Source organism: Cyprinus carpio, chromosome B18, assembly GCF_018340385.1.
Source record: "Cyprinus carpio isolate SPL01 chromosome B18, ASM1834038v1, whole genome shotgun sequence".
In the NCBI taxonomy this organism is placed as follows: Eukaryota; Metazoa; Chordata; class Actinopteri; order Cypriniformes; family Cyprinidae; genus Cyprinus; species Cyprinus carpio.
This window is the reverse complement of record NC_056614.1, coordinates 10,195,374-10,214,765: the sequence shown is the minus strand read 5'-3', so window position 1 is coordinate 10,214,765 and position 19,392 is coordinate 10,195,374. Positions and strand designations below refer to the sequence as shown.

The 19,392-nt window shown below is 36.9% G+C and overlaps 1 protein-coding gene across 1 annotated transcript in view; it reads right to left on the bottom strand.

The window, feature by feature from the left end:
• The window catches only part of def8 (differentially expressed in FDCP 8 homolog), a 104,257-nt gene extending 95,681 nt beyond the window's left edge, over positions 1-8,576 (bottom strand). The window contains exon 1 of the mRNA XM_042743784.1: positions 8,427-8,576. The gene's annotated coding sequence lies outside the window, so the exon portion shown is untranslated. The remainder of the gene's footprint in view (positions 1-8,426) is intronic.
• Between the last annotated feature and the right edge of the window lie 10,816 nt (positions 8,577-19,392).

The following is a 19,392-nucleotide window of genomic DNA, read 5'->3' as shown; positions in this document are numbered from 1 at the left end:
TTTGTTCCTGGATTAGATCAGCACTATAAGATGGGGCTAAACCATGCAGAGATTTAAATACAAATAACAAGATTTTAAAAAATGAATCCTAAAAATGACAGGCAACCAATGTAATGATTTTAACACCGGAGTGATATGATCGAATTTGCGAGTGCTTGTAAGCAATCTTGCAGCCGCATTCTGGACCATCTGCAGTCTATCTAAAACTTTATTTTGGGCACCATAATATAACGAGTTGCAATAGTCTAACCTCGAAGTGATAAATGCATGAATTATTTTTTCAAGATCTTTCTGGGATATAAAAAGGCTTAATTTTGGAAATCATCCTCAATTTAAAAAAACTCGTTCTAGCGATTTCATTTATCTGTTTATCAAATTTGAGTGCACTATCACAAATCATCCCCAGATTTTTTACATGGTGTTTTCTAAACAGGCTCTGAGGACCCAGCTCAGTTTCAACTACATTATCAAGGTCGGAGGGACCAAAAAGAATCAATTCTGTTTTCGATTCATTAAGGCTCAAAAAATTTGTAGACATCCATGCCTTAACTTCACTTAAACATGCCAACAATCTTTCTATGGCAGTGGAGTCATTTGACTTAAATGGTATATACAGCTGTGTATCGGTCTGCATAGCAGTGAAATGACACACTGTATTTACGCAAGATTGAACCCAAGGGAAGCATATAAAAAGAAAAGAGAAGTGGTGCTAAAACGGACCCTTGTGGAAGGCCACATGATAACAGTGATGAAGCTGATGTGCAATCACCCATACAAACAGAGAATCATCTATTTAAGACATAGGACTTAAACCAATTTAAGGCATTTCCAGAAATGCCTACACATGTTTCCAGTCGGGAAATAAGAATATTGTGGTCAACCGTGTCGAACGCTGCTGTGAGATCCAACAGCAGAAGAACAGTCACATTCCCTTGATCGGTTGCCAAAAAAAGATGTCATTAAAAACCTTCAATAGCACTGTTTCTGTGCTATGGTGCTTCTTAAAGCCGGACTGAAGTACTTCACCGACATGATTTTCATCAGTAAATGACTCCAATTGAATCAGAACACATTTGCCAGAAATGGAAGTTTTGAGATAGGTCTATAATTGCAAAGAACGCTCTTATCCAGATTTTCTTTTTTCAGCAAAGGCTGGACTACAGCATGTTTACAATACTCAGGAACAATCCCTGAAAGTAAGCTTTTATTTATTATAGAAACCATATATGGGCCAACCGATTCAATGGTTTGCTTTACCAGAGGTATCGGAACAATATCTTGAGGAGCAGATGTAGACTTCAGCTTAGAAACAATATTGTTAAAAGTAGAGATAGAAATAGGCTCCAATTGCGATAAATTAACAATAATTTCTAGTGCATTCGAAGGCACAAATGTACACTGCTGTATGTTATTCCGAACCTCTTATATGCAATCGACAAAGAAATGTAAAAAAACTTTCACATAAATCAGTAGACAAAATAGGAGGTGCCTCTAATTTAGGATTCAAAACAGAATCAATTGTTGAAAAAAGAAATCTCGGATTTTGGCGATTTTTCTCAATAGCATTTGCGAAAAAGTTCGTCCTAGCAGATTTTACAGCCCGTTGAAATTTAGACAACGAATCTTTCAACATTTCATAAGAGATTTGCAACTTATCTTTCTTCCATTTCCGTTCACATCTTCTACATTCCCTTCTTAGGAGCCTAATTTGACCATTTAACCATGGAGTTGGTTTGTGCTTTCTATGCACCTGCCTCAGAGGTGCTACCTGATCAAGTGAGTCCAAACAAACAGAATTAAAAATATTAACCGACTCCTCCACGCTAAAACGGGGTGATAGAAAGTCCGATTTTATATCCTGCATAGAGTCCATAAAAATTTTATTAAAATCCTCATGTATAGTTGATTTTATCGAACGAACCAGTCTCTTTGTAGTACAGACTTTTTTCGATTGACATGGAGGGAGAACAGTAAATAAAACAGGATTGTGATCAGCAACCAGGAGGTCATCTATGATAATGTCACTGACTGATAAACCAAGTGACAGAATCAAATCCAATGTGTGTCCATGGATATGTGTAGGACCGTTAACCATTTGCTGAAGGCCAACAGAGTCGATGAGATTTAAAAAGTCTTTTGAAAGAGAATTTGTTGGACAGCATACATGAATGTTAAAGTCACCCAGTATTAGTATTTTGTCATATTTCACAATAATATCCGCTAAAAACACAGACAGCTCTGAAATAAAGTTCTTATTTAGTCCAGGTGGTCGGTAAACAATAGCACAAAGCACAGGAGATAGCAGTTGCATTTCAAATACTTGGAGTTCAAAACTTGAGAAGCGCTCAGTATTGAGCCTATTACAAATAAAAGTATCCTTAAAAATAGAGGCCATACCGCCTCCCCTTCCCATTTCTCAGGGAGTATTAAGAACTATAAAATTGCTAGAGACCACTTCTCCAAAAACAGACATATCCCCGGCATTCAACCACGTTTCAGTAATAAATAAAAAAATCTAAGTTTCGAGCTCTAATGAACTCGTTTAAAATAAAAGTCTTGTTTCTCAAAGAACGGACATTTATCAACGCCAACCTGATTTCTGGTCCCACATCGTCCCCCGAGATACCGTCAGACTGCTGCAGGCCAAGTGGTACATGGCGAAGATTCCGCAGATTAGCTCCCCTCCAGTAGGGACGCAGGGCACGCCACGAATGGGCCACCACGGGCTCCGCCAGTCCGACGGGCCGCACCCACCGCGGCAACGCTCCCCCCGAGCGCCGACACATCACCCGGTCGCCACTCCACCCCCACAGCAGCACATCCGCTGGGCAAGGCGCTCTCGGAAGAGAGACCAGGTACGCTTTTAGTTTCACCAACTTTCCTCCCCACTTTCCACAACGCCACCGTTTCTTTTCCAGAAGAGGCCAGGGCTCGCGTTTCAGCCAGGTAGGAATAATCAGCGGCGGCTTAGTAATTGGGAGCTGCAACTCACCTCTTCCATCTTCAAGATATTTCTCATATGAGCTTCGAATATTAAAAAGTGCATGACGGTCATAAATCAGTGCGGAGGTAGCGTCATGTATAAACAATGTTGTTAATAAAACAACCATAAACGAACGGAGAGATTCGCGCTCGCGCTTTATTTTAATGTGCTTTCACGTTACAATAACGCGCTCTCGCTGCTGCTTCTGCACCACATACACATACTGTATACGCACTGCAGACGGAGTACGTGTGAACCTGTATAATGTATAACAAATCTATTTCAACACCTGAGACACCGCTATGAGCTCTATGACCAATGAATGACAAAAATACAAGACAAAAAAAATCCCTGGACGCGGGATTTATTTAATTATTATTATTATTATTATTATTATTATTATTATTATTTTGGCATATGTCTAGACCAGTGGTTCTCAACCTTTTTTCCACCGGGCCGCACTATGGTCCAAGTGCAAGTCTCACGGGCCGCACGCATATCATTTACATATTACTTCAATAACCAACCTGGTTTATAATATTATAGCCTAAATATTATAATATCTAATCGATTACATTCATTGAAATAAATAAATAATTCTGCTCTCCATAAATAAAACACCTGATGCTGTCGGGAGCTGACCAATTTTGTGAAATTCGGCTCGAAAGGAGTAACAGCACAATGAAGTTGCGATTGTAAGGTGCAGTCTGTAAGACGCGCACGGGAGCATGATTTGACACGCAACATTGCAGAAAATGTGCGTTCACAAATGTAGCCTATGTTGATCCAAATATGGAAAGCACTTTCGAATTTAATAATATGAGGTTCTCTCCAGAGATGTTTTGCCACATTGCTCCAATTAAGGATGATTGCTGTATAGTATGGGTGTTTTCTTTTGTCTGAACATCAGTGGCGGGGCAAACCGAAAGTCCAGCACTTTCCTTCACTGCTGATACTGCGACTAATCTTGTTTGTGTTACTTCGCTGGCATTTTCCACATTTAATTTTTCTCCCTTAAAAACAAATTTATCCATTCTGATGCTCAATTTTAACTAATGGCTGTTGATGACTATCTGAACTGAATTATTGAAGTGCGCGCTTGTAAATGTTCATTAAACGCGTTAATTATGCGAGTAGGTCTGCTCATGTCTGAAAATAATATAGCCTATGAAAAACAAAACAAAATTATTTTACATAAAAACATTAGGCTTTAGCTTATATTTCTTTTGCGTTCAGCACGTGGGCCACATTTGAATTCGTGACGGGCCGCGGGTTGAGAACCACTGGTCTAGACATTTTGTAACACCTTTACTTAGTGATTATTTTAACTTATGTCTGTTCTAGAGACATGTTACAACTTTTTGATAAAGCTCTAATTGGTTTTCTTTTGGAAATATGTTTCGAATTCATACTGAGTGCATTTATGACTGTAAAGCATGTCTGTGTGTATCAAAATCGAAATCGCAAAATTGATCAAAGAAATCGCGATAGGTTTTTTTTGTCCATATCGCACAGCCCTACTACCAACCTCAGTGTTTATCAGTCTCTCCTCTCTTCCTTCTCTGCAAATGTCTTCACACTGCTAAAACATCATACTACCACAACAAAATTAACAACTGACTCTCGCACACTTTTCAAAACTTTCTCTTCTCTTCTTAGTCTACCTCCACCTCCTCCTTCATCGACTCTTACAGCCAACGACTTTGCAGTTTTCTTCACAAATAAGACAAAAACCGTCGGTGACCAATTCTCCACACCGCAGACTGATGATAACTTCATAACGACTAATACACACTCTCTCTCCTCCTTCTTTCCACTCTCAGAGATGGACGTTTCCAAACTTATCCTGTCCAGTCATCCTACTACTTGTCCACATGATCCTATCCCCACTCACCTCCTTCAAGCGATTTCTTCTTCAGTCAAACCTTCACTTACTCACATTATCAACACCTCTCTTCACTCTGGTACATTTCCCTCAGCATTTAAGCAGGCTTGGGTAAGCCCACTGCTTAAGAAACCATCTCTAAATCCAGCACTTCTAGAAAACAAAACTACAATCCCTTCTTCCATTCATTGCAAAGACACTTGAGCGAGTTCAACCAACTTTCTATGTTTCTTGTACAGAACAACCTCCTGGACAGCAACCAATCTGGCTTCAAAAGCGGCCACTCAACTGAGACTGCCCTGCTCTCGGTTACTGAAGCCCTGCGACTGGCAAGAGCAGCTTCCAAATCCTTGGTACTCATCTTGCTGGATCTGTCTGCTGCTTTTGACACAGATAACCACCAGATCTTCCTGTCCACCCTCAGAAAGATGGGCATCTCTGGAACCGCACTCCTGTGGTTTAAGTCCTACCTCTCAGATAGATCCTTCAGGGTGTCTTGGAGGGGTGAAGTCCAACCAGATGATCCGACAGTAGCTGCTCGCATTGCAGCCTGCAACTGAGTGACATTTCTAGCTGGATGAATGACCATCATCATCATGACAGCTCAACCTTACTAAGACAGAACTGCTGGTGTTTCCAGCTAACCCATCGTTTCATCACAACTACTCTATACAGCTGGGTTCGTCAACCATAACTCCTTCCAGGACAGCCAGAAACCTAGGAGTTCTGATGGATCATCAGTTAGGCTTCACAGACCGTATTGCTACAACGACCCGGTCCTGCAGATCTGCCTTATACAACATCAGGAAGATTAGACCCTTCCTGTCAGAGCAAGCCACCCAACTTCTTGTCCAAGCTCTTGTTCTCTCCAGACTGGACTATTGTAATGCTGTCTTGGCGGGCCTTCCTGCATGTACTATCAAGCCTCTACAACTGATACAGAATTCAGGAGCGAGGGTTGTCTTCAATGAGCCAAAAAAGCTCATGTTACTCCTCTCCTCATCAGGTTACACTGGCTACCAGTAGCCGCTCGCATCAAATTCAAGGTACTGATGCTTGCCTACAAGGCACCAATATACCTAAACTCACTAGTTCAAACTTATGCGAACTCCAGAAGCTTGCATTCTGCAAGTGAACGGTGCCTTGTGGTGCCATCCCAAAGAGGTTCAAAACCACTCTCACGGACCTTTTCCTGGACTGTGCCCAGCTGGTGGAATTACCTCCCAATCTCAATTCGAACAGCCAAGTCTTTACTCATTTTCAAAAAACATCTAAAGACTCATCTTTTTCGCCAGCACTTGACCAACTAATACTATCACTTACCTTTACTTGTCTATCCTATTCTTGAAAAAAAAACAAAAAAAAGAAAACCTTGCTACGGGTTCTGTGCTAGACTAACTGAGACTTGTCATGGCACTTGTATACTGTTGTTGTTCTCTCGTTCGTCTGATTGCTTCTATTGTTCTCATTTATAAGTATCTTTGGATAAAAGCGTCTGCTAAATGATTAAATGTAAATATAAAAAGACACTATAAGTCATTATAATCAGTAATTATGTCCCCACTGGATGCAACAAATGCCTCATTTGTAATGGTTTTATTGGTTTTGTCTCGTCATGCCCAGAGATAGCATCACAGTATGGTAAGGGTCGTAACATTTCTGTCACACACTTGAGGCATTCAGCCAATCACAATGCACTGGATAGCTGGCCAATCAGCGTACACCTTACTTTTCAGAATGATGAGCTTTGTAAAAAATCAACGTATTTCTGAAAGGCAGGGCATAGAGGAGCAACAATAATGTACATTATGTGGAAAATAACGTGTTTTTTTAATCTTAAACCGCATAAACACATTGCATTACACCAAATACACAACATAATGTTCTTTTTAGCAACGTCATATGACCCCTTTAACATTGAGTCAGATGGCCTAGGTTATATATTAAGACCTACCATAATGTACGGATCTAATATAATGTTACACTTCATGTTTTTCCCCAAACGTTGACTTAAGAAATAACAGATTACATTTGCATGAACACTTAAGTACTGTAATTCTGTGTAAATGTTTAATTTTATTGGGATCGCACACTGCCGGAAGCATCTTTATACGCATGCTCTGATGAAAGTCAACTCGAGAAGCAAGCAGAGAAAAGGTACTCTTCTCAGAAAATGTACAAATAAAGAAAATTTTAGATGTTCAATTACTATTTGGAGCATTGGGATCGCTAGACAAGAGCTTAATGAACTCATTTTTGTGAAAACCTCAAATCTGACTAAAATCAACATTTTTCACTTTTTTGTTTGTTTGTTTTGTTTTTGCCTGTAACTTAAAATTAGCCTGTGCACATTCCGTCTCATTTTGCCTTATATTATTTTATTGGGCAGTTGTGGCCTAGTGGTTAGACAGTCAGACTTCGCAGGGTCGCAGGTTCGGGGACTGAATGAACAGTGTTTTTTTCCACCATCAATATCATGACTGAGGAGCCCCTGAGTAAGGCACTGAACCCTCAACTGCTCCCTGGGGGCCACAGCAAAATGGCTGCCCACTGCATTTGTTCACTACTCACTGTGCACATAGATGGGATAAATGCAAAGCACAAATTCCAAGTATGGGACACTTTTCTTGGCCACACATAAGGTCACTTTCACTTTTTATTTGTTACTATTCAGTACTATCTGTTTAATTTACTACTTACTACCATTATTGTTTGTATTATTCTGTATTATTCTACACTTAATGTTAAATATTTTCTTTTACTTATCTATTATTACTTTACTATAGTTTAATACTATTTATGCTATTGTATTAATTTACTGTTTACTACTCACTATTTTACTGGCTTGCCTATATTATTACAATTTATACTACATATATTATTTACTATTTCATATCACTTTAAACTACATTGCACATATTTCATACTATTTATACTGCACTCTACCTAACGGGTTATTAATTATATGTTATTGTCGGTTTTGAAGTGTATCTGTATCTTTTCAGCACTGTAAAAAATATAGAAAGCAGCCTGCCTGCTTGATTTGTATGTGCAGATTTTGTTCCACTGATGGGCAATTATTAGTACCTAAAGATGCACAATTTTGAAGCCATTTAATAATAAAAAGAAATAAGTATTAATTCCCATTGTACATGGCTTTCATGTTAGCGTTCATTTAACTGCAATTCGTGTTTTTCATGCACGATTTGAATTACAGCTGGTGAAATTGTACATTAACTCTTAAAAAACAAAATAAAGTATATGTTTTGAAAGGGTAGTATCATGTATTTAATATCTCGTGTTAGCATGAGATGCATCATCATCATATAGTGTTACTAACAAGCGACAACTGTCATGTGAAAACACCAATAACTGTCAATAACTGCATAAAAGGTGCAGCTTAATATCAGTACATATTAGTGAATCTGATAAAGAATGAAGGATTGTATAATATAAAATCAGCTTGTGGTAACAGCAGACAAACTGCAATTTTAGCAGCCAGCTAGCTAGCCACTTAGCATGAAATCTAAATGTAATTTGCGATATTGTTTATCTTACGCTTTATGCAGCTTCAGCAGCGCTTCTTCATCATCGCCATCATCCCAAAAGACAGGCTGATAAATAATCGATGGCAACTGTCATTAGTAGTTCTTCTTCTTCTTCTTCTTCTTCTTCTTCTTCGGTTTTATGGCGGCTAGCACCACTATTATCGCCATCTACTGTATTGGAGTGTGAACCAGAGTTTACCCTTTCATAATGTGAGGGAAAAAAAAGAAAAGAAAGAAAGAAAAATATTTATAATAAATAATACAAATAATAATAATAATAAACCTCTAAATTCTCTTAATCAGCTCAGTTCTCTTAAGATACAAAAATAGACTCTCTACTCCATAAGTAAATGTATTTTTAAGCTTTATGTTATCCACTCCCATCTTTCTAAGTTCATTTTTCATTGTTTCTCGTTCATTAGTATACTCTTGACAAACACAAATAACATGTTCTACTGATTCCTCCATTCCACAGTGCTCACAAAATCCTGTAGGATGTTTATTTATTACTTTAAAGGTTTTATTTAGCATAGAATGCCCAACCCTTAATCTTGTTAAAATATTTTCCTCTTTGGTGCTTCTTTTAGTTATTCTCACTACTCCTACTTCTTGTTGTATTTCATAAAGTTGGCGTCCTGTATTTCCTGTATCCCATTTATGCTGCCACCCCTTAGAGATATATGCTTTAATTACTGCTTTTGGTTCATATTTATTAAGTGAGATATTGATGATCTCATCGTTTTCCACTTCTAGTGCTTCCAAGAAGCATTACAAAAACACTAGCCTGCCATATAACGCAAGTTGCATGTACTTAAGTGTGTATTAATGTAAATCTACACGCATGTAGATGTGTTTATATAAAACCAAACAGAAAATAAAGTGTCAATAGATAAAAATACCCATGATTTGTTTTGTAATTGTATGAAAAGTAAAATAAGAAATTTGATGACATTTTCCATGTTGACCATTTCGATCATTTAGTGGAATAATAAATATATTGGAAAATATAATGAAATATATTAACTAATACCTTTCCATAGGAAAAAAGTGTTTAATTTTTTTCAATATACTGCAAAATATGCATATAAATAAACTTTACTTTTTTGTCTGCTTAGTTACACTATAACATGAAAATATATGTGATAGTATAAGAAAAAATTTATTGCTGAAAATAAAAATAAAAATGAAATAATTTTGGTATAATTGTGTCTTCTTAAAGTCATGGAAGCATGCTTTGTGGAAAATGTTATTTTACGTATCACACATACGTCATCTTATATAATGATGAAAATATATATTACATATATGTTCAAATACATTTATATACACACAGTGCCATATTTTATCACATGTATATCTATGTATTATTGAATTTTGTAACAATTAATCCAGGTTAGTGATGAACTCGAAAGTGGGCTATGTTTAGACGGCTAATAGACGTCTTTTAAATGCAAAATTGCTTGCTGGGATCTGTCATTAATCCCGTTCCCCTTCACCACAACCCAGGTCTGATGGGGCTTACAGTGCAATCAAATAAATCTCACTCCCTGGCATTTTGTGATGTCATAATCTATTAAAACATTTATTTCATATCATTATACATAATCCCTTATGAAAATTAGCAATGATATTACTATAGTGAAAGTATACCAGGCTAACCATGTTTTTTAAGTATATTACTGGATATTAATTTTATAATTAAATCAGTATCAAGAAAATGAATGTGTAATTACTTAGAGCAACAAAATGTTTGCTGTAATGTAAAAATTAAAATATAATCACCACCCACCTTTATTGTATGTTTTTTTCCCCCTTTGCATTGTTTTTTAATGAAAGTGAATGGCAGAATAAACATTCTTTCTTACATGGTACACAATTTAATGCAAGTTTGAAATCTGAGAGTTTTTTATGTTTAGATTGTTACAACCACCTGGCTCAAGGTGAAGCAACATTACAAAGGGGAGGCCACACATGGAAGTAAATTTAACAAATAAACATTTAATCAGAAATAAATCAAAATAGTAATACAAGCATTAAAGGGATACTCCACCCCAAAATGAAAATTTTGTCATTAATCACTTACCCCCATGTTGTTCCAAATCCGTAAAAACTCCGTTCGTCTTCGGAACACAATTTAAGATATTTTGGATGAAAACCTGGAGGCTTGTGACTGTCCCGTAGATTGCCAAGTAAATAACAGTGTCAAGATCCATAAAATGTCAGGAAAATACAGGATTCAATTGCAGGTAACAAAAAGTTTATTACGCCCTCACTGGGCAAACAAGGAAAACCAAAATGAAGGATCTCTCCAAGAGCACCGGCCAAAAAGAAACCTCTCAGCAGGGACCGATCCTAGCGCATCCCTTGATGCAGCATTAAAGTCACACCATCCAGAGCGTCATTGGGGACGCAACGTCAAAGTCACACCAATCTGAGCGTCTTTGGGGACCCAGCATCAAAGTCACACCAATCTGAGCATCTTTGGGGACGCAGCATCGAAGGCCCACCGAACGAGAATGCTTAGAGTGCAGAGAAGAGCTGGAGTCCAGTATCAGGGTCCCAACAGAAATGAGATGCCAGGGCCGAAAGCAAAAACCAGTAAAGTCTAGTAGAAAGAGAGGGAACAGTTCTAGACAGAAACCAAAAAAAATCAAAACACCAGACAACTAAGATAACATAACACGGCAGGGCTAGGCAAACAAGACAGGACAGTCACTAGCAAAGCATTACACAACATACAACGGTCTGACAAAAGACGGAGCCAGAGAGGAACTCAAATAGGGGAGAGCTAATGAGGAAAGAGTGGCTACAGGTGTGACAGAACACAGAGAATTAAAGATAACGAGTGGGAGGGGGAAGACACCACACTGACAGCAGAACACATGAGCTGCCAAAACAAAACCCCATGTGCTCAGAGACAAGGCACAAGACACAATGACAAATACACCGCAACTCAGACCTAAGTCATGACATAAAAGGTATGAAAGTCGTCCTCAGAATACTCCATCTGCCATCAGACATGCAATCTGGGTTATATGAAGTGGCGGGAACACTTTTTGTATGTGAAGAAAACAAAAATAATGACTTTATTCAATAATTCCTTTGTCAACAGTCTCCTCTGTGTCTCTTCATATCGCCATATGCTTTGTATGCTTAAATAGTGTTCCGAAGACGAACGGAGCTTTTACAGGTTTGGAACGACATGGGGGTAAGTGATTAATGACAAATGTTTCATTTTGGAGTGGAGTATCCCTTTAACTAAAAAAAAAAAAAAAAAAAAAAAAACTATCCAAGACTGAAGAGGAAAAAATTTATCATACCACAGTCCAACTCAAGACACTCCTTTCTCCAACTTCTTTGTTTTTATCTCCAACTCAATCACAGGTAACACTCCACGCCACTAGCAATAATTAAATCATGTACAAGTCACTCAGAGAAAAATTCAACATTTTTATAGTCCATATTGATGAATGATGCAATGCGTTCTCTATGTATATTGTAACTACTCATTAGTACATTTGGCTTGCATGCATGAGACACTGCAGAATCCTGGATGGAAGGCTTCTGAGTAGATGCCACGTAGCTCACCTCGTCTACCCTATATCTGTACTTCTGCCATTAAGAGAAACCTTGTTCATGGAGAAACCCAAAAAATAAAAAATGACAATTTTAATGTCAATATTTACTTTGTAGCCTCAAGAAGTGTGACTGTTTCTTGAAGTTTTGTTCCCCAACTAGGTTTCTGAATCTGGTGCAAACCAATGACAATTTCATGTAGGCAGCATCTCCTTCTTCAAGAATAACTTTGAGCAATATGTTCCTTAACAATGCTCCTGATGACTGATAAGATAACAACACTTAGCACAGGTATTAGAAAACAACAACAACATTGTAAACCACATTATTGCAGCACCTTGAAGATGAAGCATGATGGTGGGTCATCTTCTGTTAACAGATCATCCTTAAGGGAAAAAAGTGGATTTAAACTATTCCATGGAACACATTTGAAATCATCATCAGAATTAAAAATAGATTATGCTTACAGTGCTGAAAACAGAAGGTACAATTGGTGATTGGGCTGCTGAATTGAAGTAATTTGGCACTGAAAATTATCTGAACAATATTACATACAAAATTCAAAACACAAAGTTCATAGTACACAACATATGTTCATATCCAAGTTCTGCTTTCCTCTTGCCAGAAGTTTCAGGTAGTACAGAGGTTTTTTTTTTTTCTTCTTCTAGAAGTGGATTAGAATAAAATAAATGATAAACTGATCTATTAATGTTTAATTATAGTGTTTGACAAAATATATCAGCAAAACATAGAAAAAAGCTGATCTTTTTCTCTTCCTCCCATGTCTTCCAGAATTTGACTGTCATGCAACAAAACCAAATAAAGTAACCAATAAAATATTAAAAACACAAAATGACAGTCAATAATTTTACATTGTTAAAAAAAATGGGGAGGGGGGGTGGATTAATTATGAAGCAGCCACTGTTTTGATAAATGTTTCTTGAGCATCAAATCAAAATATTAGAATGATTTCTGAAGGATCATGTGACACTGAAGAATGGATTCTGAAAATTCAGCTTTGCCACACTGAAAAAAAATGTTTCATTCATCCAATAAAACAAAAAATAGGGTAATGATTCACATCTATATTTTTTAACTTGAGCCAATGGAAAAAACAAATTGCATTACAGAAGTAAATTACATTAAAATATATAAATAGAAAAAAATTATTGTGAAATATTATTACAATTTACAATATTACTGTTTTTGAACAAATAAATGAAGCCTTGGTGAGTATCAGACTTCAAAACCATTACAAAATCTTGCCAACCCCAAACTGTGCAATAGAACAAATATTTAAGGTAACTGAGGTTGATAATACAAGCGTTTTAACCTGCTGATTTTTATCAGCATTGGAACACTTTGCTGCTGCTTTCACTGCAAGGCAACAGATTATATTTTTACTGAAATGTGTCATTAATCACTAAACAATTATTCCAATGACATCATAAAATAATTCACTGTTGACAAGTTAACAGTAACTTTCTTCACTTTACAGATTTTTTTTTTTAAAGCTGCACTTTCACAATTATGGTGTTTACCAAATCACTTACTCTAAAGAGAAATTGTCAAACAAGATGGCACACCACCATTTTCTTATGTTCTTCATGTAAATAAAAATGAGTAAATTAGTATAATATTTAATTGAAAATGTATACAGCAACAAACAGAACAGAACCACAGAAAGAGTCAAGAAAGAACAGCTGTCTTTGCTTTGGCTTCATAATCTGAAAAATGTCCCAAAATACATTTACCTCCAAATTATTGCTTACACATTAACTTTACAATAAAGCAAAATCAAATGATTGAAACAGTGCAAAAAATAAAAATAAATAAATAAAAAAAACCTGTTGACAAAAACATGTCTTTAAATATGGTTATTTGAATTAACTTACAACAATCATCCAATGGCCTTCTTTCCAAGATGGAAGTAAAATGACATTGTCGCAAATGTTCACCTTTAAAGTATGAACATAATTTATCCACACACCCACCCACACACTTTAGTCAAAAATCGCCAGACACAAAGTATACATCTTGATGCACAGAACAAAGCTTACAGGAAAGTGATCCACTGGGTTTGCAGAGAGAGGTGGTAACCAGGTCACTGAAATGTAACTTCTGGTCACCAAGACTTGAATGTTCTGTAACACAAAGTTTACACAGAATGTTTTTGTTTATTTGTTTTTTGCACAATGACAAAATAAATTCTACACCTTATACTGTTGATATGTAGTGCATGGTAGTGGACACTGCAGTTACCCTCATAGATCAAATTTGTGCAATAACCCTTAAACAGGAATTAAGAATCTGCAGGAAGTATTTTTTAAAGTAATTAAAATTTTTCCTTTATCTTTGGAGTGTTACAAGCTCTTGGTGCATAAAGAAGATCTGTAAAGTTGCACAGACTAAAATCTCAAATCCAAAAAGATATTCTTTATAAAAGTTAAGCATCAACCACGCCTACCTAAAACGGCTCAATCTAACATGCCCCCACGTCTATGTCACAGTGTGGGAAGATTTGCATAATGCCGTCCAAATGTTCACGCAAAGAAAGAAGGCGTAACTTTTATTCTGGCTGTTGCCACTGCCGCCATGTTGTGGAGACAATGTGTATATCGTTGTGAAAGCAAAACTACTTTGTTTGGCTTCCAAAAGAGGACACAACTAGAAATCAGTGGTTAAGTTGTATTTACAACACTGTTCCAGAACAGTTCAACCCAAATATTCAGATGTGTGCAGCGCATTTTACGGAGGATGAGGACTATTTTCTGGAAGAGTACCCTACAATGCCAGTGTCTGTTTCTATAAAGTGGGCCAATTCCAATTTTGCAAGGACAGTCTGGCGTTTCTGACTCACAGCCTGTAAGTATGTTTACATATTTAAAGAGTTTGCCACTGATGATTCAAACGCGAGTTTTGAGCAGTGTAGAGTAGTGCTTGTTGTTTGTTGTTTCTCCGATCACAAATGCAGACATGGTTTTATGTTTACACAGCGCAATACACAACGCAACGCAATCCATAAAAAGACTGTATAAGTCTTTATAATCAGAAATTTTGTCCCAACTGGATGCAACAAATGACTCATTTGGAATGGGTTTTATTGGTTTTGTCTTGTCGCACCGGGACACGGCATCACAGTACGCTAAGGGGCGTAATATTTCCGTCACATGCTTGAGGTATTCAGCCGATCACAACGCACTTGATAGATTGCCAATCAGCATACACCTTACTTTTCAAAATGATGAGCTTTGTAAAAATCAGTCCCGGGATGTGTTTGCTTTCACACAGAAGTCGACCCGGCAATGTTCCGACAATTTGCTTTGTCCAACTTGCAGTGTGAAAGGGGCTTTAGAGGAGCAACAATAATGTACATTGTGGAAAAAATTGTCTATTGATTCTAAGCAAAATTATTTATCTGGCCACGAAAAATAATTTTACTATTAAAACATTGCTCCCAGAGCATGTTACAAAACCGGAACGTTAAAGTGACCTTGTCCTGTGAGCAGCAAACACAGACAACCAAGTGTGAATACATACTGTATGGATGTTTATTAAACAACACTACAGGGGAACATGCAACATCTGACTAGACACAAACATACACACATTAAACATAGATGCTAATGCAAGGAAAGCATGGATAGAGAGTGTGTGTGAGAGAGAAAGATAGAGAGAGAGAGAGACAGAGAGAGAGAGAGGCCGTGCATACTGTAGAGAGAGGTAGCGCTTGTGCACGAGAGAGTAGAGTAATAGTAGTATTTACTCATCAGCTAATCACAACATGTTAAAAACCATCAAAGAATCACATCACCTTAATTAAAAGGGGTCAACACCTAGAAGCGCATCTAAATAGTTAACAAGCCGTTACTTGCATAATCTATACCATATCACTCAGCCCTAAAACTGCTCGGTGTAAAATATAAGACATTAAGACATTACAGACACAGAATCATTTTCTGAAAAGCTGATTTGAAACTGTGTACAATATTGTGAATAGTACTATACAAATAAAGCTGACTTGATTTAATACCTTTTCCTGTAGTTCAGCTCTCAATGGTCACTGCCAGCACCTGAAGGTAGCACTCACATTCTGTAGTTTAGTAATAGCCTCATCTTTGTACAGATTAGCTGCAAGTTCAAACTTTGACCATGTTAAGGTTCTATCTTGATGATGACCTCAAAGAAAATAAATAAAACATAAAACAGTACAATTGTTCAAGCACAACAAAACAAAACAAAACAAAACAAAAACTTATTTTATATTTTAAACAGTGTGCTACCAATGACAAGCTCCCTGTTCTTGTTCATTGAGAATTGTCTGGCCCTCATTGACTTCTGTATTTTCTCTAGCCTTGATTGGTTAAGCAGAGTGTTGTGATGGTGAACTATATTTTGAATCTGAGAGCTCGGAGGCATCATGTTAAGAAAATAATTGTTCTTCTCAGTTTGGGCAAAAATTGTTCTACCACTTGGGTATTAACATTTCCAGCCAGTTCTGGCACCAGAGCAGTTCTTCTTAAAAAGTCTTTGGGATCTTTGGCATTTGTTTCGTGCAGTTTATCATAGAGCACATAATGCTCTGAACTCCCTGTTAAAAGTGAAAGTGACATGACATACAGCCAAGTATGGTGACCCATACTCAGAATTCGTACTCTGCATTTAACCCATCCAAAGTGCACAAACACAGAAGTGAACACACACACACCGTGAACACACACCCGGAGCAGTGGGTAGCCATTTATGCTGCGGCGCCCGGGGACCAGTTGGGGGTTTGGTGCCTTGCTCAAGGGTACCTCAGTCATGGTATTGCCGGCCCGAGACTCAAACCCACAACCTTAGGGCTAGGAGTCAAACTCTCTAACCACTAGGCCACGACTTCCCCCAAGATATAGGATGTCCATTGATATCTGGAGGATTTTGTGGCTCTGTTAACCAGGGAAGATTAACCTTGACCTTGCCTTCTTTGGCTAAAGAAATGTTTTCATCAGTAGGGCTAAGAAGTCTTCCCTCATTTGGAGAAAATGGCAACCCCAACGGCTCCCTCAGATTTCCATGTGTTATCAGACCTCTTGCAAAATCATAAATGGTAACTTTGGTAAATGTTGCCATGACTGTAAAATATCACTTTGTCCCTTGGACTTTCCTTTCTCATGTTAAATTTCAGGCTGTATACCACTCCACATGGACACATAACTGTAGACCAGCCTCCAAAAAAAAAAAAAAAAAAAAAAAAAAAAATTAAATAATAATAATAATAATAATAATAATAAGTAAATTATTTGAAGCTTTAACTGATTAACATAATCAGAGTATGGTTCAATACCTGATGCACCCCAGACTTTTTGAAAAAAATGCATCATAGGTGCTCCTACTCCTAATTTCATTATGAAGCCTGAAAATAAGGTCTGTTTTTGAACCACATGAATTAACCCCACAAGCTTTGCACAGGTTCTTGACGTCATCAACCTATATTTCATACAATTTTCCAAACTGTAAAATTAGGATACATAAAGTCACACAGACAAAATGTTCTAAATAATCCTGACCTGCATTTTCATGACTTCCACAAGAAGTCTACCTTCAGTTATATCCATATCTGCTGGGTTTTTTGGTTTTGCTGGGCGATGTACCTTTTCCCACTCCAACCAAATCAGACTTTTGAGTTTCTGGTCCAATCCATGGTGCCCCAAAACCAAATGTTGGCTTAACAACAAATGGATTCTCTTCTCCAACTACATGAGAAGACATTAAATTAATATGACAACAGATTTATTACAGGTTATAAACATGTACCGATACAGTAATACGATATATCATGATAATGAATATGCACAGTATTGTTATTGTTGTCACTTAAAAATACTGTGAACAATTATTTATCACGAAGTATTTAGATTTGAAGAATGCATTTTAAAGTTGTCCTAAAACCTGTTCTGCAAGTTTGATACCCTCATAAGGCACTGTCCATATGAAAGAGCAAGAAATTCACACCTTTATCTCGACCCCCACAAGCTATACAGAACTACCCCCCAACCCCCTCCAGCTGAACTGAACTAGGTCTGTTTTTTTGGCTGTGAGGAACGGTATATTGTTACTGGGTTGAAACATGCCTGCACTCACAGCAGCCCTACTCTTTTTATTCATTATTTTCTCGCAGCCCATATTATTATTTTCACTAGACCAAAATAATTACAAATTATCAATTGATAATTAATCATTATTTTTGCGAAAATCATTGTTATTTGTGAACGTAGGCGTTTGAGGCAGGCTTTAAGACCAAACGGAATCCTCCGTCAGCTGCTCCCGCTTCACAGCGAGCGTCTCGCGCTCACTGACCCAGCTTCACCGTCCACGGTTTGATTTTACTAAATCAGTTTGAGCAAATACAACTCATTGATCATGAGGCCAACATTTAGCAAGGCGGGAAAACATTCAGTCTACCTGAAGGAAGACGTATTTCATTGAGCTAATGCTGTTAAATAGAGATTAATTAAAAAAAAAAAAAAAAAAAAAAACCTAGTGTAGCCTATTCATAAACTTGGATCTCATTATATTGAAGTAAAAATCCAAACACCAGAAGCAACCTATACACTCTCAGTGTTCTTTCATTGAAAAGTATGCATTTTATTTATTCACAGGCTATATGGTTGAAATAATATTTTAGTTGAAAACTTTAAGTGCCATTGTTTAAAAAAATGCATCATAGAAACGTTTCATAGACCTTCAGTTGTCATACTTTAAAATCCCATGCCATTTGTAATTTCACTGTATTTTCACCTCCTAAATTACCACCCCAGTTCTATAATGGTAAAATTTATTCAGGCCGATGGCATTTTTTATGACATTATTTATTTTTATTTTTAGAATAATTGTATCCTACATAAATGAGTGAATCAAAACAAATATAACTTTTTAACTGCAGGCAGATATAGGCCTATATTATTGTACATTAACTTATTAATTCATAGAAATAATTTAAGCAATTAAAACCTTTTTTATATTAGATTTAACTTGAATTTCAATACTATTAAACTGACTTTAAAATCTCAAGGAGTTTATAAGTTGAAACGGTAAAATGTCACAGTGCATGTTAAATAGCCTAAATGAACTTGTGTCTTATATAGTATCTGAAGACCTTGATTGCATGTTAGCATAAAATTAACAATATATTTTGATTCTTTTTTTCTTTTTCTTTTTTTTTAAATGAACAATTCCTGTATAAAATGTGACAGCAACCTTTATATCAAACATTTTGAAATCATCCACAGCTGAACAACGAGAGGCAGATTCAACGCGTGGAGTGAATGTGATGCACAAAGTCATTTTTAGATGCAATGGAAAAATAAAGCTGGATAAAATCATACACGAAAATAAATTAAGTTTGTGAGAGTTGCATT